General features: G+C 33.9%; 1 protein-coding gene across 1 annotated transcript in view; it reads left to right on the top strand.

Moving 5' to 3' along the window:
• The window catches only part of CTNND2 (catenin delta 2), a 974,829-nt gene that overhangs the window by 351,010 nt on the left and 601,796 nt on the right, over positions 1 to 22,023 (top strand). The gene's annotated exons all lie outside the window — the stretch shown is intronic.

Raw genomic sequence — 22,023 nt, 5'->3', positions numbered from 1 at the left:
TATACTAACTGTCTGGGTTTCTCAGTATCAGCTAGTGAAATAATTACAGCTCAAAAATCCTAGTCAAAAATGATCTTCATTAGAGTCAGTACAGCAAAAATAAAGAGGACAGGAATGTTATTGCATTGTTAAATTTTATACAGACCCTTAACATTCCACATTTTTAGATATTTCCATTGAAAATTGCCCATGTGCATATTTAAGTATTTGTTCTTTGATTCCAACCTGGGCCATTTGATTGAGCTGGCCCAATTTGTTACATTAATTGTAAGAAATCTGAAAAGTTCACATGAACATGTTTCTTTTCTCTCTTTGTGATTTTGATAATAAAATTAAAAAGAAAATTATACATTATAAATTAGGTATTGTAATTGCTTAGTGTCGACTTACCCATATGAAAAAGGTGTATTTTTTATGTTTATAAATGTTTTCAAGGAAAAAACTTTTTGAAAATTATTATGATGGGGAAAATATGAATTTTGATAGTAAGGATTACATTTCAATTTAGTAGAATGTTGTGCATTTTCCATTTAGGATTCTTTCCTTTATACACTAATAATATTTAGTTCTCTTTGTTTTTTTTCTGTAAAAAATAATCTTTTCTCCAAGATAGAAAATGAAAAGATCATTCCAAAGTCTTTCCCTATGCCCAACTCTAATTTCTCTTTTGCTGTTCTGCCCTTTGGAGCCAAGAGAAACAAGTCTACTTTTCCCACCACAGCCCTCCAAAAGTTTGAAGATAGATTTCAAGTCTCCTCCTTCAAGCTTCTTCTTCAACGAGGCAAAATATTTACTGACAGATGTATCTTTTTGCCTTAAGGAAACTTGTATATATAAGGGGCTGAAACAGCAAGCCTAAGGAAATAGTATATGTGAAAGGTAAATGCCACCTGCAAAAAGAGATGTGGGCACCAAAGCAATAAATGTGAACACGAAAGAACCCAATTCTACAAAATTCAAGGTATTAAGATTAATGGGACGCCAGATTGGTGAAAGGCTTCAAGTCAGACACTTAATGATAGATATAAAAGATTAATGGACAACTGACTATTTAAGTCAGTTTTTCTTGCCAAAGTTTTTAACTTTCATGACTGGTGCATATTTGCCTAACAAAATATGTCTACTTGGTCACTGGCTAGATTTGGTTATACATTCACATCATTGCCTGACTAGTAAGACAATATTTAGTCTTGATCAGGTTTAAATGATGTTCATATACCTGATTTGATGCTTCCTGATCATTCTAGTTGCCTTCATCTAGATATTATTCATTTTGTTAATGCTCTTTATATTAGGGCACTATTATCTGGGACCCATAATTCAACATAGTGCACCAGATATGTTCTAACCATTACAGAGTACAGTAGCACTCTTGCATTTCTTATTCTGGACACTGCAAATTAAGATCTTGTCATCTTTGGTAGTTATTATATTGTACTATTGACTTACATCAAACTTGCTGTCCACTAAAATTCAATTCTTTTCAAACAAATTGTCATTTAAATCTATCATTCATCTTTACTGAAAACTACAGTCCTCTATATCTCTGCACTCTCAATTTTTTTGCCCCAGTTCTGGCTTTACTTTCCTTCCTTCACAATTTTGATCCTATCTATAATTAACCAATTTCACAAGGCACTGACCCCTACATTTAATCTGTTGGCCATTTCCTGTGTCATTCACGACCTGCCAATCCTCAGGACTATGTTACTCCATCCAAGTCACTCCTATCTTCTGACTCCCTAGCTATTGAATTTTGCCCTGTTGGTTTTCTTCCCCTGTCAGATGAGAACATTCCTCATATTTCACTGAAAAAATTGAGGCCATTCACAAAGCCAAGAAGCCATTCACCTCTTCTCCTATCTTCTTAATCTCATGACATTCAGAAACCTTCCCCTTATTATTTTGATCTTCATTCCTGACACACAAAGAGGTGGCCCTTCTTGTCAAGGCAAATTCTTCTGAATGAACATGTGATAACATTTAATTCCATCTTCTCCAGCAAATTGCATTGCTGCTTCTATCATCCTTACCCTCTCACTAGACTTTAATCTCTCTGTCTACTGTCTACTATTATCTTCCAAGTCACCTAGGCTTACAACACTAGTGTCATTCTTGACTCCCTAGTATCTCCTCTCCTTTGCAGTCAATTATTTGTCAAGTCCTCTTAGTTTTGCCTTCTTAACATCTCTCACATATGATCCATTTTCTCCTCTGACACTGTCATTACCTTGGTATAGGCCTTCATCAACTCATCCCTGAAATATTGCAATAGACTTCTGGTTGGTCTCTTCATCTCAAGTTTCTTCTTGCTCCCATCCATCCTTCACTAAGTTATATTCTTCCTAAAGCACAGGTCAGACCTTGCCGTCTTCCTATTCCACAGACATCAGTGGCTGCATTTCACATCTAGAATCAAATATAAAACCTTTTTCTGATTTAAAGCCCTTCATAACCCCTCTCTTTTCTATATTTCCAGTCATCTTATATTTTATTCCCCTCAATATAATCTAGGTACAAGTGAAACTGGCCTCCTCATTCCTCATTCTAGACACTCCATCTCATGACCTCTGTGGCTCACTAACACCTATTCCCCTACAGAAGTATATGTTTTCTTTATACACAGTGCTAGGGAAGTAGAATAGCATAATGGGATCAAAACACTGACCTGAAAGCCAGGAAAACCTGGATTTCAAGTACCACTTATGACACGTATCAGTTTTGTGACTTGAGGCAAATCCCTTCTACTCTCAGTGGTTTAGACAAGAGCTGTCAAACTCAAATAGAAATAGGGGCTGATAAACCATACAAATCATGTACTTACTCAAAAAAAAAACTATCCATTTTATTTATTTCTCTTTTTTAAAATTAATGTATGAACACATTAAAGTTAGAGAAACTACATATATTGTGGGTTTTATATGGCTGGTAGGTCCTATGTTTGATACTTCTGGTCTAACAATGCTAACACTGTAAATTACCCAGAAGATGCTTGTCTTATTAGTATAAGGAGCTTCTTCTTTGGAGAGTCTGCCATACCAGTGAAATCATTGGTCCAACCCTTATCCCTGTGACTATCCTTATGCACAATTCTATTCCAACACTGCCTTCTTAAAGCATTCACATTCATTACAATATTTCAGTCACAAACTACATTCTATCCATATCTAGAATACCTACAAAGTTGCTTTTAGATGTCTAGTTTTCTTTAACCATGTTTTGCATTTTGAATATATATGTTGGAAGCCATGAAGTATTGTCACTATCTTGGAGCTGCAATTTTCCACTATTCTTTATGTATCATGTTTGCTTGTCTCTATTGTCTGGCTAATTGAATGTATATTGATAGTTTATTTGTCCCCTTTCCTTTCATATTTAATTTAAATCTTCTTGATCAGATTCATATATATGTATATATATATGTATGTATGTATTTATCTGTCAGTCTTTGTTTTCTATATATATGTATGTATATATATTCCATGTCTGGTTAAAAGCCTCTCGATCATCTGTATCTTAATTCCTGATCTAAATATGATACTGTTAAATTATCCTTTAATTATAACACAAAGTCAAATATTCCTAATATGTTACATAACATGGAGTTTAATTAGCATGCTAGAAAGGAAAATGCCAAATGCATTCTTGAAAACAGAGCCTTGTTATCTCTGAAAGGCTACACATCTTTATCCCTGCAATTAATGAAGGAAATTTTTTTAGTAAACTGTTAGTGATACAGATGAAATTTTTTTTGAAGCTATTTCTAATTAACAAATATTAACCAAAGTAGCCAATTACATTTGATTCTAAATTGTCACTATTGTTAAACCCCATCTACAAGGCATTCAAAAGTCAAATGGGAATGAAAAACAAAACCTATTATTCATCCCCCTAGGTAACAAGCTAGTCATATTTATAAACTGTTCCCATTCCAAAACTTAGTTATATATTTTGTTCATACACAATTGCCACTTTTCATACATGCTCTTCCAATTCACCAACAAAATTACAAGTAGTTGAATGAGTATTTTCCTATTTTGGATAAAAGTAGGGGTTAATATGCTTAACTAGAAATATATTCATTTATACAAGCATTTCTTTTTTAATTTATCATCGTTTTATTAGTATTACTCATGTCAGGGTTTTATGTTCCTTTTTGTTACATTGATATAATTTTAATAATTTTTTCTGACATTTTGTGATCCATGTTCTCTCCTTTTTCTCCCTCTCTTTGCCACTCCCTGAAACAGTACATAATCTGATGTAGGTTGTACAGGTGCTATCGTGAAAGATGACACATATCTCATGAAGGAGAGGAAGTGAAAAATCTTCATTTAGACTCCATTACTTCCTTATGTGATGGTGGATAGTTTTTTCATCATGAGTTCCTGGGAATTGTCTTGGATTTTGCATTGCTCATAATAGTTTTTTCACAGTTGATCATTGTGTATCATTGCTTTTAATGTGTACAACTTTCTCCCAATTCTGCTCACTTCACTTTGCATCACTTTATATGTCTTTCCAGTTTTTAGGATCCTCCTGTTCATTATCTTTTATGGCACAACACTATTCCATTACAAATCTTATACCACGAACTGTTCAGTCAGTGTCCAATTGATAGTCATTCCTTCAGTTTCAAATTCTTTGACATTACAAAAAGAGCTGCTGTTAATATCTTTGCTCAAATAAGACTTTTTCCCCCTCTCTTTGATCTCTTTAGAATAGAGACCTTGTAATGGTTTTGCTGGGCCAAAAGTTATATGCAGTTTTATGGCCCTTTGGGTTTTAAATACATATTTCAGTGGATCTGTGATTGCACTGGCTTGAATATAGCCTCCATTGGGAGACAAATGACATGCAATACACTGCTTCTCAACTTGTATGACTCTCCTTCAAGTCTTTCCACAAATTACACAGAGGGTCCCAAACAGTATCATAAGGGTCTTCTGTTAGACTCTCCTACCATAGTGTGCTTACCAGAAGAGCATATAGGCTGCAAATTGATTATCTCATTGTCACAAGTCCATATATTGCTATGATGATATCCTTAATAACTCTACTTTAAAATGATTTATTTGTAATATGTTACATCCACTGTGAGCCTCTCCACTGTCTTTTGGGTAATCCATATTTTAAATTTTTGGATACTATAGTATCAAAGTGATACTATAGTATCATTTTGCAACTCATAGCCATGTAAATTTACTATCTCAACTTGTATAAGACATGCTGCAACAATGGTTGTTCTTTGATTTACAGGCAACATAAATCAGAGATATTCACAGATTGAGAGGAGGGAAAAGAAAGACTAAGATATCTTATATCTCTAAATTATTAAGTTCAAACTTAATTACATGTTTATTACTAACAAAACAAAAGACATAGGCTTGATCAGGAAGATAAACCAAAGAAAATTTAACTCCTAAGCTAATATTTAATATAAAGTAACATAACACATAATATGATACTGTAATAATGTGATAAAACATAACATATGATATGATATATATGTGTTATGTGATAGGATGCAATATATTCATGTGTGTATACATGTTTCATAATATAAAATTATTATTTAATATATTATCAAATTATTTTTTAAGTCAAACTATAATTTGGCTTAAAGAAAAGAAAATGTGTTATAGTGGTCTAATGAGTACACAAATCACATGCTATTCTGGATTGGGTGATTTGTAGAGGCAAAGTGGTTCACCAGAATGTAAGCTCCTTGTGGGTGAGAACTACTTTGCTCTTTTCTCTATCCTTAGCACTTAGGACTGCTCCTTACTTGAATGAAGTCTGAATTTTCCTTAGAGAGGTGTCACTAAATTGAATTGCAGAGTGCTGGCTTCAAAGTCAGGAAGCCCAGATTCAAATTTGGTTCTTTTACATATCAATTTTGTGACTATAAACAAATCATTTAATGAAGTTAAGCTTATTTCCTCTTTGCTAAAATGGATTTCTCTCTCCTTTGACTAAATATATTATAGGGTGGTTATGAGGAAAATGCTTTGTAAACTTTAAAATATGAATGTGAACTGTATTCTTGAGGACTAAATTACATAGAATATCATCTGATCTTTTTTGTTAGACTGGTAAATAATTTTTTTCAAATTGTGTACGTAATTAAAAGGAGGAATTGTCCTAATAGCATACCGTATGCAAAATATAGGATTATTATTTGAATGCATTTTATAAATTGGCCAGAAGCAAGATAATATAATTACAGTACACTTGAAATGAAATGTTAAAATGGGAGCATTTAAATTGGCAAAGCTATTATGTTGGACTTGTGTTATTAATCTTCAAGAGGTATAGCAAAGAGGTTTTTAATGAGTTTTAAATGTAAGACTAAGATTGATGAATATTCTACATTTGGTGCTTGCAACTGAGAAGCATGTAAAGTGTTGATGGGAGGAAATCCTATCTAAAGTTCACTTGTGAGAAGAAGCAGTCTTTGGAGAGTTCATTTTGTTCTCCTTTTGCCTGCTTCCATTATGCAGATCTGGTTCATTCATTTCAAACAGAAATCAAAGAATGCATAGATTGAAACTGTAGCAGTTCATTTCCTTGTTGACATTTGTAATTATTTAAATTTGCCAGGAAAGTTAGCCAACAAGTAATAAATATGTTTAGCCTTAGCAACTAACCTTATCCTTGTGACTAAATAAAAAAAAACATTATTATATACCACATGGAACTTAATTCCCATTTACATTTTTTCATGCCTTGATAGGTCAGGGCATGGATGTTGGACCATAGATAGACTAGAATAAAAGAGACTTGGAGTATAGTTAAAAAAGAGGAATTTCCCAAATATGCCATGACTACAGGGGAATGAATTGAAGCCAAGGGGTTATTCTCAATAGGGGAGAGCAAGTGAGTACTTTGGATCTAGGTCCTGAAGCAGAATACTCAATGTAGTTTAGGAGGTCCGCAAAGATAAAGGGGAATGGGAAGACACTGAGAATTGAGGTAGGTGAAGAGGTTAAGTACTGGGAAGGTTGTCCAAGTTACTGAGTTCCATGTGGTAAAGCAGAGGTTATTTACTCTTCATCCTACTTTCTGTTCATGGCTTTTTTGGATGGGCAAACACTTATAAGTCAATTTTTGCAGCCAGGAAAAAACTTAATTGATAATAGTAGATCTTTCTTATTTCGGAGACAAGGCTTTGGACTTCTAATCTCTTCTATTTGTTGACACATTTGAGTTAAAACAAGGCTGGTGGGGCTTTGGAACCAGGCAAGACTATGTTTAGAATCCAGTCACCCAGTGGCAGCCTGTTTATTGTTTTATTATTATTTTATTTATTTATTATTTATTGTTTATTGCAGGTCTAAGGCCTACCCTCCCTTCAACCACCCTCCTCCCAGGATTCTCAAATCTGAGATCTTGTGTGCTGTAGTCCAAAGGTATTTATAGGGGTGCTTCCAACTGTCTTTTGGCCCTGGCTCACACCACCTTGACACATTCCAAAATCTTTAACCAACATTCTGTCACTCAAGATGTTCTCCATCTTGTCCCAGAAGTTCCTAACTACAATATGTGTATATATATATATATATACATATACATATACACACACACATATATATATATACACATACATATACACACACAGAGTCATATTATAACATGAACCTAAAACCTTACTGTAGATTCAGACCTTGTGTTTGTAGGATGTACAAAAAAGGAGAAACTTAATATATTAATAGGTGCCTGAAGTATGATATTTATAAATTATGTATGATAGAATAAAAGATACTAAAGTATACCTATATGAAATATTTAATCAAAATTTCATAATCATAAAACACGAATATATAAAATTACAAAATATATAAAATGATGCAATATTAAAAGAAACATAATAGTTAAATACATAGTCAAAATACTTACAAAATTCTTTCAAATGGAATATTTTGATTTCACTTTTACATTTAGCTTAACAATTTTAAGCCTGTATGGATATCTTAAGGGATCACAGTTGATTGACAATAATGGTGGGCTAGCATTACTCTGTAGAAAATTCAGGGGGATACCTATTAATTTTTTGTCTGTTTTCAAGTAAGAAAAATAAATCTTTTTGAAAATTGCTTTTGCTCATGATAGCTTGTAGGGAATTGGCAGAATATGTTGAAGAAATACATAAAATTTTGATGCCCTTTAAATTTATTTATCATATTGTTTGGAGTTTTTGTTTTCAGACAGGCAATAGAGTTATGAATTATGTATGAGAAGCAGTATGTATTCAAAATATTATATTTAAGAAGACAAAGTAGTTCCTCTCCATTGACTCTTGCCAAGTTTTGACATATGTAGGCAGGTGCACTAATTTTGTTTTTGTCTTTCAATATGTAATATTATTTCTAATGCAGAGAATCAGATGTAAATGCTACTGTAGCTACATCAGAGGTGAGTTTTAATGAAAATTCACTGCATTCATCTGCATTTCCTCAGTGACTGAGAACATGAGATCCTATCAAAACTGCTGGTCTCATCATTATAATATTTGTAGGGTGCTCTTTGAAGTGTTTTATCTCATTTTCTATACAAGTATTTTATCTACTTCTAATGTCTACAAAAGTATTTTTCTACATTATCTCATAATATCATTTAATCATAGATTTAGAACCTGAAGGGTTCTCAGAAACCATCTGCACCAATCATCTCATTTTATAGATCAGGAAACTTAGACTTGCCCAAGGTGAACAATATTACCATCAGTAGATTTAAACTCAGATCCTCTGACTCCAGAACCAGGTCCCTTTCCACAGTATGTTACAGTAACATACTGCCTCTATTGATCCTTGAATGGAAGAAACTAGATAAACAATATTGTCCTTGTGTTTTTTTTAAACTCTTCTCAGGTCAAATTTGAATCCAGGACCTCTCATCTCTAGACCTAGCTTTCACTCCATTGAGCTTACCTGCCATCTGTCCCTTACTTATTGGGGAATAAATTGAGAAGCAGAAATTTCTAAGTCATAGCAGAGGTAGGATTAGTATCATATATTGAGTGTTTTCCTTCCTACACCATCCATCCATCTCCATATCTAAGTAATCCCTTGGACCATTCAGTTTCAGAAACATTGAAGCTTTGTGGTACCTGAAAGTTTATACCCTGAATTCTATACTTCATTGTCATCTGGGGGTGGGGGTCACTGCAGAGTACTTAATTCTGTCTCACCCTATGCCTCTCAAGGTCTTTACAACTTGAATGTTCAGATAACTTTTTTACAGAAATGATAGTCAAGACAGGCCTAAGCAGAATATGTTGCTTGCCTTCAAAAAAGCTAGCAATTAAGTATGATAAAAGGTCACATTCACATATCATTCGACAAGTACAAAACATTTTATATCCATGGTTCTATAACCACCTTTTAAGGTATATAGTGCAGATATAACCTAATTTTACAGATGACAAAACTGATCTTAAAAGAGGAAAGATTGCAAGTAGATGAGACCATTCACAATAGTACAAGCAAGAGGCAATAAGGGCTTTAATCAGAATGATAGGAGTAGGAAGAAACAAAGAAATGTTGGAGGGGATTTCATGTATCTCAGGAAATTTTCTGGAGGTAAAGTCTCTAGGACTTAATGACAATACACACATATGAAGAAATGTAGAAGTAAAAACAAGGATGATAGGTTTTGTGGGTGACTTTTTGGAAAGGAAATAATTTGAGGGAAAAGCTGAATCTGATTTTAACCATGTTGAATTTGAAGTGCTAGAGGGGAAAATGATGCTGTGTAGGTAATCAGTAACTTACATCAAGAAAAACAGAAACACATAGTGAGAGAGACCGACAGATAGAGATATAAGGAGAGAATAAAGACATAGACAGAGAGATAGAAAGATAGAATAGAGACTGAGAGAGACAGAGGCAAACAGATGAAGAGACAGAAAGGCGGGGGTTGGGGGGGGGGAGAAACAGAGAGACCAAAAGAGATGAGAAAGATAGACACTGAGATTGAAAGAAACCAAGAGACTCAGAAACAGAGACAGAGAAAGAGAGAGACACAGAGAAACACACACACACACACACACAAACACACACACAAAGAGAGGAAGAGAGAGGTGAATTGGATAAAATATATGTGGAAGTTGGTCACATGATGACTAAAGCTATGGGAGTGAATGTTATAACTAAAGGAGATAATATAAAGAAGTCAAGAGATTCCATGAAAGAGCCTTGAAAAATACCTAAACTCAATAGCATTCATTAAAAAATGAAATAAAAATGACCTGAACAAAGGAGGAAAATTATTAAATTATCTTCTTATTTATAGTGTGTCCCAAAAGTCTTAGTTCAGCTTTAAGCTTTAATAGATTAAGGGAAGTTAGACCTTATGGAAAACCATAATGTGGATGCACCACATCCAATCCTTCTTTCCCCATTGCGTACTTACATGGTTAGACTGCTTTCATTTAGGTTGGCTACTCAGATATCTAGGGGGTAAGCCTGAGATGCTCAAGGTTTTCTCTAATATTGCTTTCATGAATATTCACTAACATAATATTCTCCACTGGTTATGATACAGGCAGATTTGATTAATTTTTAGGAGTAAAAATTTACTGATGCAGTATAGAAAAACAGTGAACGTTCCTCCAAAAGTCTGTAACAGTCAACAAATATATGTAGACTCCAGATATGAGGTTTTTTTGCTTAGAAAATACATTTAGTATTTAGAATAGAGTTGCTTTTGTCCATTTAGGTAGTCTATTTTAATTCCTCTTTAGGGTAGATAGTTTCCTATTTCACTCTAAGAGTTCTGCCTATTTTATAGTCCTGAAACTACCATTTTGTCTATTCCAAGGAGATCATGCTCCCTGAAAATGACTTTTCTTAGCCTGTCCAGTTTTTCCTTTCTCAACTTCCAATTGCATGCATTGTTATTTAATGGCCCAATTTCAACAGTGGCATGATCAATGGTTCAACCTGGGTGGGAAGTGGGAGATTGACACTCCAGTCTTATTTTACCCCATCCCCACCCTACTACCATCTGATTATAGACACTAAGGTCGTGCTTTTCATAGCACTTCCAAAATTAATTCTAAAAGTGGCCACTAGCATGGTCCTGCTGGAAACTTCTTCTTTGAGATATAAAGTCCCAGGCAGAAGTCTAATTATTTCAAGGAATTGCAATATGTTTTGACATCTGACTGAATCCATTGCTTTAGAGAACTTCATTCCTTCCAAATATATTAACCACAACTGCTTGGAGCTACTGTATGCCTTTAAGTGGTTAGTAAATTTAGTACAGGTATCCAGAGATTTTCTCAACTATTTTATACCTTTGGTTAATTCTATAACTAAAAGAAATGATCTCACCTGATAAAGGTACCAGAGTGAAGATCATCTTGCAACTTAGTTGGCATTGGAATGTGGATGCCATTGATAGTTCAGTAGATATACATATCACCTGATCTATGATATCCCACAAGCCAACCCCAATTAATATAAGATATATAAAATATAATATACTTTATATGTAAAATCAATCATATTTATTTTATGTTCAATATAATGTAATGATATATATATACATATATATATACTGTACCACATAATCCCAATTAATAAGTTATACATATATATGTATGTGGAAGTATAATACATTGTTTATATATGCATGTGTGTATAGAGGTACATATGTATTTATATATGTGTGTGCATCTTTAAATACACACATAGTTTTTCTACCCATCCCCCAGTTTATTCAATGAGATCTCAGAATAGAGCTTGTAGCTAGCTGGGTCTCCATACATGTATGCAAAAATACTTTGCTGTTACCTGTACAAGTACTCGAAGAAACAATTCATCTGTATCAGTTATTGGGCAATCTTTTATTTTACCCCAAAGAAAATGTAGAAAATCCCAAGGACTCACTTAACCTCTGTGAGCTTTTGTTTCCTTATCTGTAAAATTGGCACTCCTGAGAATTAAATGAGATCATAACCATGAGAGTGCTTTCTAACTAGGCAGTGTGATATAGTGGCAAGGGCACTCATCAGACTCAGAGATAGGAAGATCAAGATTCAAATCCCACATCAGACCTGGGTATGTGATCACAGGCCAATTATTTAAATTCATTGTACTTCATTTTTTTCATCTATAAAAGTAGGGAGTTAGACTTAGTGGTCTCCAAGGACCTTTCCAGTCATAAAGTCTATGATTCTATAAATCTGTGAACAATAAAACTATCAACTTTCATCCTTGTGACTTCAGTTGTTACACTGGGGAATGGAATAGTCATCACTAAAGAAAAATTCAGAATACTCTCATAAAAAAAGGAATTAAATTTATTTTCAAATGAGACTGATTTTTTACCCATAGATCTAAAGGACATAAGTTGCCACAATGCCATGCAAGCTTTGTGTCACAAATTATTGTCATTGACAGTTAAATTTCATTATTTTTCATTTGAAAGCACAACCTTTTATTTTCTCCACAGCCCACTAAGTCTTTATGAAAATCTATACATTCAAGTGTATTATTACCAAGACCTATACACTTTCCTTCTTTCTCAGACCAAGTTAGGGCACTTACTCATCCCACAACCTACAGCCAGTTAAGGAAGCACAGTCTAACCTACCCAATATCACTGAATCATCTGAAGAAAAAACACTTCAGAACATCCTCACTTAATAAAACCCTTGTGAATGGGCTTGTTGATGACACCTTAACCCACACTCTCACAGATTCTTTCTCATTTTTCTGTCACTGAAACTGGGAGAGAGAATGCCATACCTGAGACCCCCCACATAGAGACCCTATTTAGTGGTCTCCTTTACTTCTCTTCCAATTTACTACCACATGTGGAATCCCTTACCTACACCATTCTGCTTCATTGAAGCATCTGAGGAAAATGATAATAATGAGAATGATAATAGTGATAGTGTCTCATCCCTCCAATGTATTCAAGAATCTAGATATTTTAAGTTTACCTAAAACTAAGGTCTTAGACACCAACAAGGCCTAAGAAGCAAATGTAAAAGAAGCTCCATGTACAAGAAAATCTTCTAGCTCTATGAAAATCCCCTAAAATCCTGGGATGAGGCAAAAGAAACAAGAATAGCACGAGTTCAGTCAGGTCTCTGGGGACTGAAGCACTAGGTATTTTTTCATCTAGATGCCTGACCTGATTTCCCCGTTGGTTCATCTCCTCTTTTGTTGGAGAGAATAGACTGATGTCACCCTCCTATTACAAGAACTGAGAGGGTAGTAACTTAAATACATAGAAAATTTCTATAGAAGTCAACTGGTACTTCTCCTTCCTATGACTGGCAAACTACAATGTGTATGACTATGGTTCATCATGTAGGGAGGACCTTGGCAAAGCCATAAATTGTAGTAATGATCTAGAAATGATCTATCATATGCTTAATACCTCTGTTGCCCTTCACGGAAGAGAACATAGCTATACATAATTTCTGTATATCATGTATATCATCATTATTATTTTACCCCACTTGCACAGCCTACTGCACTTGAACATATGGAAGGGAGACCAAATATTATTTCCATCTCTTTGAGGTAAATTACTAACATTCCTTCTGGGAAACAAAGGAAGAATAGAAACCATCAAAATCTATTGCTGAGTTCATTGAATTACATTGTAAACTAGAGTGATTATACTATGTCACTTTTTTTAATGAGGAGTCTGGGTAAAGTCTAAAAAAATAATTCTCAGCTCAATGAATGCTTTACAGTGGAAAGACAAATTCATAATAATGAATTAAAATCTCATTTATTTTAATCTTAGTAATTTAATAGTAACAATTCTCAAGATACTTGAAGGATATTATTTTATGACAATATATATATATACACACACACATATATATATATATATATATATCCCAGTGGAAATGAGTAAAGATTTCAGATGATGGAATCTGATAGAGTATTGCTATTGTCATTTGTTAAAGAATCTCTTTGGAATAAGCATCCTTAGCTTAGGTAGAAAGTGTTAGTTGCTATCATTTAAATTTAGAGAAATGCTCTTATCTTCCCATTCTTTCCATCCTAAAACTATAAAATTGCACTGACTTTATGCCAAACTGCCAGATCTGAGAAATGCATAGGAGGAAGACAAACAAAACCTACCAAATTATCATCACCTGGAAAGGGTCACCAATTCTGGGCATATCTAGAATTTATTTAAGGGCTGCATCAATCTTTGATTGTAAATCAAGATAATAATATTATATATTTAGGTGAAAATGGAAAGAATTGAGTAACCTTACTTCAAATTATTTCAAATGGCATTGGGAAGATCTTGAGGCCTGAATATGAATGGTACAATTAAGAAAAATTAAGAAGAACTCTGAAAGAGGGAGAGAGACAGAAAGAATAAGAGAAAGAGCAAGAGAGAGATAGTAAGAGGAAGAGAAAGAGCAAGAGAGAGAGAGAAAGAGAGACAGAGAAAGAAAGAGAGACAGAGACAGACAGAGAGACAGAGAGATTATGGTATTAATAGCACTCAATGAACATCACTTGTTTAACCTCCCAATCCACGAGGAACGTATTAATATACTGACTTTCCCCTAGGTAATCAGAAATCTAATGAAGATACTTATATATGGCCCTTAAAATAAGGGTAGATATACACAGAAAGCTTCTGGATAGGGAACCTCATTTTACCTATGTAGGTCAATGCTTTCTCTGCAATTTACAGTTTTTGAGCCTATAGTGCTTAGACCATTGAATGGTTGTAAGTGTCAAAGACAAGGCATGAACCCAGTTCTCCTTTGCTTCACTGGCTCCCTGTTGACTATGGACTATATCCTGCTGCCTCTCATTTTCTTTTAAGGTTGTCTTGAAATAAGCCACCTTCAGATCAATTGCATTATAGAAGAAACAGGTTTGAGAGTAAGGATGACAAACTTGACTTTAGATGGTTTGATTTTGATCGACTAGTGGATTCTGTAAGTGGAATTATGTCAGTCACTAGAGATACAGATTTGGAGCTCAAGAAGAGAAGTTGCAAAAAGAATTATAACAACATTTCTATAGCACTTTAAAGCTTTTTTAAATGCTTTCAATCTTAATCAATTTTATTTTTCCCACAATCCTGTGAGTCATCTGCAATTATTCTCCCTCATTTTATGAATAAAGAAACTGAAATTGAGAGAAGTCAAATGGTTTGTCCAGAGTCAAATGGCTAGTAATTTTCCACATTAGAATTTAAGTATAGATATTTTTGACTCAAAGTCTAGTGTTTTATCCATTTTACCACCTAGCTAATTTGAGTCTTACATGTAGATTCATAGTTTAACAGGTATAGGTGAATGGGGTTGCCAAGAAAAAGAGTGTAGAGAAAAGAAAAAAATACCAAGGACAGAACCTGGGGAAATAAATACCCACCTTAACTTCTGGGAAAGAAGAATAACTAACAACTGAGATATACAGGAATAGGTCCAAAACAGGACAACAATCAGGAAATTGCAGTCTCCTGGAAGAAAGGGAACATAAAGTCCAAAGAACAAGGGACAAGTCAAAAGCATTTATTTCTTCATGGAAATCAAGGAGAATGAGGAGTACAGAAAATCAATTGCATTTGTCAATTCAGTCACTGGTAACCTTTGAGAGAGCAGTTTTACTAGAGTAATGGGAACAGAAGCCAAATTGGAAAGGATTGACAAATGGGTAGTAAGAAACTGAAGAAAAAAAGTAGAGAATACTTTTTCAAAGGTTTGTTTCAATTCCAAATGAATGTGATCTAAATATAAAAGTTATACATATATATGCATATATACATATTATATATAAATTAGAGAGCAATGTTGTTCATACTCTTTGATTTTGATATCCCACTATTGAGATATACTGCCCAAAATTGAGAATTAAAGGAAGGTCTCATGTATAATAATAATTACAGCAGCTCTTTTTGTGATAGCAAAAAAAAAATTGAAATGAAATGACCCTTGCCTGGGAAAAGGCCAAAGTATGGTTTGTGAGACATAGCAAAGGGCAACATTATGAATGCAATGAAATATTATTACATTTTAATAAACATAAAAGGAATAGAGATAAATATGGCCAACTCATATAAAGCAATATAGTTTATTTTAGGCAGAACTCAAAAATGCCAAAAGTCAGATATTAAAGTAAATAAAAGACATGATCAAATGAAGCTGAATGCTATGTAATTATTGTAACCAATCTTGATTCAGGGAAAAAAAACTTGAATAATATATTTCTCTTTTCCTAAGAGAGATAGGAAATGTACAATATAACATATGCTGTGAATCATAGTTTCTGTTCCATTTGGACTTAACTGTTTCATTATTATAAGGAAGATGTTAATTTCTAAAAAAAAATTGAAAGATTTGGATAATGAAGAGGAGAGGCAGATGGAGTGCTATAGCTGAATGGAAATGATAAAAGGGTCAAAAATTATTTAGTATTTGGGAGACCTGAGTATTTTATGCAAATGGATAAGAGCTACTAGAGAGAGAGTTTGAAAATACCAATTATGATACTGAGAACATCCCAGAAATGGAGAAAAGGGGAGAAAACTATATCAAATGACTCCAGCTTTCTTAGCAAAGTAGAAGTACTTGTCGTGCTATAATTGTAGAGAGTTTGGTTATAGATGCAGGCTTAAACAGAGAGAAAATGATTTGGAACAATTAGTGTTAGGAATGAATAACAGAATCACTAAATATAGAAGAATTGCCAACAACAACAAAAAGTGCTCAGTTGATGCTATCCTGAGACTGGTTCATATGATTTTTAAAAAATCCTTTCTTTTCTTTATTCATATGCTCAGCACTGTGCTAGGCACCGGTTATACAATACAGAAAATGAAACAATCATACTCACAAATAGCTTCATGTCATTATATCACCATTCCTAATATATTTCACTATCTGAATGACATTGAGTGAATATGTTAACTGCCCTGCTCTCTAATCTCCCATTTTTTTAAATAAAATGAGAGTGTTGAAACAGATGATCTTTCAGACCTTTCTATTTTTTTCTTAATTTTAAACCCTTAACTTCTGTGTATTGACTTATAGGTGGAAGAGCAGTAAGGGTGGGCAATGGGGGTCAAGTGACTTGCCCAGGGTCACACAGCTAGGAAGTGTCTGAGGCCGGATTTGAACCTAGGACCTCCTGTCTCTAGGCCTGGCTCTCAATCCACTGAGCTACCCAGCTGCCCCTAGACCTTTCTATTTTTAAAGTCTCTGGTATACAATGTATATTTTTAGAGAAGAAAAAGGAAATTGCAACCTTTATTTTAAGTTTCTCTTATTCCTTCAAAATCATTATTACATTTTATCAAACAAATTCCTTTCTCTAAACCAGATTAAAAAAAGATTCTACATAGGTATATGTGTATGTGTGTATATATATATATATGTATGTATATGTATGTATATATACACATAAACATATGTGTATATATTTGTAGTTATCCCATTTAGAAGTGAGTGAAAGGATGCCTTTCCTCAAACACATCAAATAACTAAGATACAGTTTAACTATGGAGAGCAATAAACCATATATTTGTTGATGTCTGTACTGTAGAAACACAGGATTAAAAGTAGAGTTGAGCTGAATGGAATGGTATTAGACTAAACTGAATACTAAGGTGTTATATTGTCCTAAATATGAGGCATCTGGGTGTTTTGGGTTTTTTTAGGTTTATTTTTTTATCAGTTGTTTCAGTCATACCCAACTCTTTGTGACCCCATTTGGGATACTCTTGGGAAAAATATTAGAGTGGTTTGCCTTTTCCCCCATTGAGGAAACTGAGAGAAAAGGGTTAAGTGAATTGTCCAGGATGACAAAACTAAAACATGTCTGAGGCCAGCTTTGAACTCAAAAAGATAAATCTTACTGACTTCAGGCCCAGCACTCTAATTACTTTACCACCTAGGTAATGATATTGTCCCCAATAAAATACTATTTAGACTGTTAATGATTAAAGATTGGTATTTTTCCAAAATAGCCTCATGAGCCTCTCCCTAATGTTTTCTTTCTCTGGATTTGATAAAAAAAATCTTCTTTCAGGAAATATCCTAGATATGGCCATTTTACAAAAGATTGGGGTAATGACTTCTTTTCTGAGCTACAAACTTCCAGATAGTCATTTTAATTCCTCTATTTTTCTTCTCAATACCTTCTCTATGTCACTATACTATTATTCTGAAATCATTTCTCTGTCTATATGACCTTGGACACAGTAGGCTAAATCCCACCATTAACAACTTATAAATCAACAATATAAATTAAATGTAGATGAAACTATAAATGTAAACATGAATGCAGGGTTTGTATAGATGATACTGTTTCTTTCTGCAACAATTAACTGCAGCATCATTTTCTATATGAAAAGATTATAAGTAGTACATTTTAAATTATTTATATAGATTTCTCACACATAGACACATTATGGAAAGGTAATAATCTAGGTGTTTTGTGATTTCATAATACCACAAGGCTAGAAAAGACTTATACAAAAGGAATAATACCGTGTTAGGAAAATCTCTCTACTGTTGACTACTTCACTGTCTGAATTAAATGAAAAGAACTTTCATATACTTAAAATACACATTAAGAGTTTGACACGTTCCTAAAAAAATTATTTCCTTTCATTTGAACATTAGATTTTTCAAAATATGTTTCATGTCTTTAAGTATTCTTCCCATTACCTACTTTCATGAGGGAAGACATAAAGAGGAAAGGAGAGCTATCTAAAGAGACTTTTTCCAATAACCTATAGAGTTAAGGAGTTTTAAATGACCTGCCCTAAACCCTGGGATAGAAATGCCACTTGCCTTATTTTTTAGCCAAAGCCTTCCAAGTCTTCATTAGGATGCAGAAAAATGAAATAAAATGTGTGAAAGAACTTTGGGTTCCTTAGAAGAAAAGCAAAGGAAATAATACTGGAGATGGAAGCCTAGTAGTAGTAGGAGGAGGAGTAGGAGAAGAAGGAGGAGGAGAAGGAAGATGAGGAGGAGGAGGAGGAGAAGGAGAAAGAGGAGGAGGAGGAGGAGGAGAAGAAGGAGGAAGAGTAAAAATAAGTATTTGTTAGTAATCCATTGCTCGGCATGGGGCAGGAGGTCCCTTCATGTTTGCTCACCCTCAGGTGCTTGGGTAGGAAAAGGGCATTTGCGGAAGGTAACCTATTATTCAAAATAAGACTATTCTAGCAATTTTGGCATCAGCAAGGAGCATGTCTCTACACATTGAGAAAGAACATATAGTGAAAAATAGATTATATATCACATAAAATGGTAATATATATTCACTTAAGACTGTTTATGTATGCATTATAGGTGTATGTATAAGTGTATGTATTCACATATATCATATCCAAACAAGCCACTCCATCAAACTCCGTCTCCAGGCATTTTCACTAGCTGTTCTTCAGGACTGGCATTTTTCTCCCTCTTCATCCTGGTCTCTTGGTTTCCCTGACTTCCTTCATGGTCCAGTTAAAATCTTACCTTCTACAAGAAAGTTTTCCCGCTCCCCCTTGATCATAGGGTCTTCTTTCTGTTCATTGTCTCTTATTTATCCTGTATATCTCTCATCTATACACAGTTGCTTCCCAACCTTATGCCCTCTTAAAGTTTACAGACCTGTAGAGCAGGGACTAACCTTTCCTTCTGTCCTCAACACTTACCTCAGTGCCTACATAGAGAGCATTTAATAATAGTTTATTGACTGACTGACTGAACAACTGGACTGTTGAATTGGATTTCAGTCTTTATTCTTATATAGTATATGATTTCTGGGTGCAAACTAAAATGGCTCAATATATTTCCAACTCTCATGAAGTTTAGCTCGCTCAGCAATCACTTAGGAATAAAATTCTTATTTAGAGGAATAATGAGTCTCAGGAGCCATTTAAAACTCCCCTCGTAACATGTAAATATACAATATGTAAGCTGACTCTGTATGGGCTATTGCTTTATTATGTAATATAATACTTAAGTGTTAAAACCATATCTTTTTCTGGTCTGGCTTATGTTAATAATATTAATCTAATTTAATGCAAATTTCTAGGAATAAGCTTCTGCCCCAAGATCTGAAGCATTCATGCCACACAAAAAAAGGATTTTCATATCTTTTACCATGTGTAAAAATAGAGCACCATTAAGTTCCACCCAAAATTATCCCCCCCAACCCAACTAAGATCAAAGTGGTAGAAATATGACATTGTAATGATTTAGAAGACATTCTGTATCTGATGATATTGGATGCTTCCATGTAGCACAGGTGGCGATGCTTAGCTTTTCTAAGTATATATTTCTGAAAGAAATAAAAAATTATTAAGAAGCACTCTGCAGAAAAAAAAGAAAAGAAAAGAAAAACAAGAATAAAAGAAACATGCTGCCTCTACAGCCTACTGCATATCTCTGCATATGGTTGCCTTGCTCTTGTGCAAAATCTTTTGGGAATATAAAAAAGGCATAAATGAGACCACATACTACTTCATGCATGACTGCTCCTGAACATGTCTCCAAAAGGAAAATCATCTTTTCTTCATCATCATAATCATTACATCCAGCTCTTTACATTCTGCGAGAGCTTGAAAAACCTATACACATTTAAAACATCCTTTCTATCTCTTCTCTTTCCTCTCTCTGCAATGAGCTAAATTAATTAAAATTCTTGTAATGTCTTATAATTTATAATAGAAAGAGGAGATCAAGCTTTTATTAAGAACCTACTATGTGCTATGAATTGCACTAAACTCTTTATAAATATTTTCTCATTTGGTGCTCATAATTCTGTGAGGCAGGGACTTAGGAATCATCTGGCCCAACCTTTTCATTTTACAAATGAGGAAACAAAATGAGGCTAAGAACAACAGGGAAAGAAAAGAGAAGGGGAATTATTATTTATACTGTGCAACTATGTAGCAGACACTCTCACAAATGCTTTTTACAAATTCTTTATTTGATGATCACAACAATGCTCTAAGGTAAGGGCAATTATTATCCTCATTTTACAGTTGATGAAACTGAGTCAAGCAGAGGTTAAGTGCCTTGTCTATGATCACATAGTCTATAAGGGTGTGAGACCATATTTGAATTCAGGTCTTCCTGGCTCTAAGTCAGTGCTCTAGCTATACTTTACCATTTAACTGCCTTATAACTATTCTATTTGTTACATAAGTAATCACATGCATAATAACTTCTAATAAGTAATTCTAGTGTAATCAAATAAGTAAAAAATAGTGTGCACTATGAAATGACTTTCTCTGTTATTCACCTTTTATATCATGAAATTATTACCCTCTGCCTTAAAAAAAGTGGACAAACTGGTTAGTCATAGGGAATGATTGAAAGCATCTGAATCTAAATTATATACCAAATAAATTATATACCAAATCCACTCTATGATTTTATTCTCTGCTCAAAGCAGATTTAATCAACTAATATAAAATCATTTTCTACTTCTATTAAATTTAAATCTATTAAACAATAACTATCTAATTGAATATTAAGATCACAAGTTTAGTGATAGAAAAGAAAATAGTTAGACTGTCTCTTTCCACCTCATTCACTTATGTAAAGGAAACTAAGATTTAAAAAAATTAAACTAAATCCCTTGAGGCTAGGATCTACTAGGACTTTTTCTTTTGTATCTCTAGGACTTAGCACAGTCTCTGGAGTATAGCAGAAAAAGTAGTCAAAGTCACCAAGCATTTATATAAGTGCTTATATATCAGGAATATTCAGGAGATAAAAGAAAAGAGAATCACTGCTTTCAAGAAGCTTACAAATTAATGGGGAAACAATATGTAAATAACTCTCAGAGGGAAATCAATACCATTAAGGCTTCCTGTTCAAGGTGGCATTTTCTTTGTAACTTGAAGAAACACAGGGAAGACTAGAGTCATAAATGGAGAGAGAGAGAGAGAGAGAGAGAGAGAGAGAGAGAGAGAGAGACAGAGACAGAGACAGAGACAGAGACAGAGAGAGAGACAGAGAGAAAGAGAGAGAGAGACAGAGAGAAAGAGAGAGAGAGAGACAGAGAGAAAGAGAGAGAG

This window comes from Gracilinanus agilis, chromosome 1, assembly GCF_016433145.1.
Source record: "Gracilinanus agilis isolate LMUSP501 chromosome 1, AgileGrace, whole genome shotgun sequence".
Taxonomy (NCBI): domain Eukaryota; kingdom Metazoa; phylum Chordata; class Mammalia; order Didelphimorphia; family Didelphidae; genus Gracilinanus; species Gracilinanus agilis.
The sequence above is the reverse complement of the archived record's forward strand: the minus strand, read 5'-3'. Positions and strand labels throughout refer to the sequence as shown.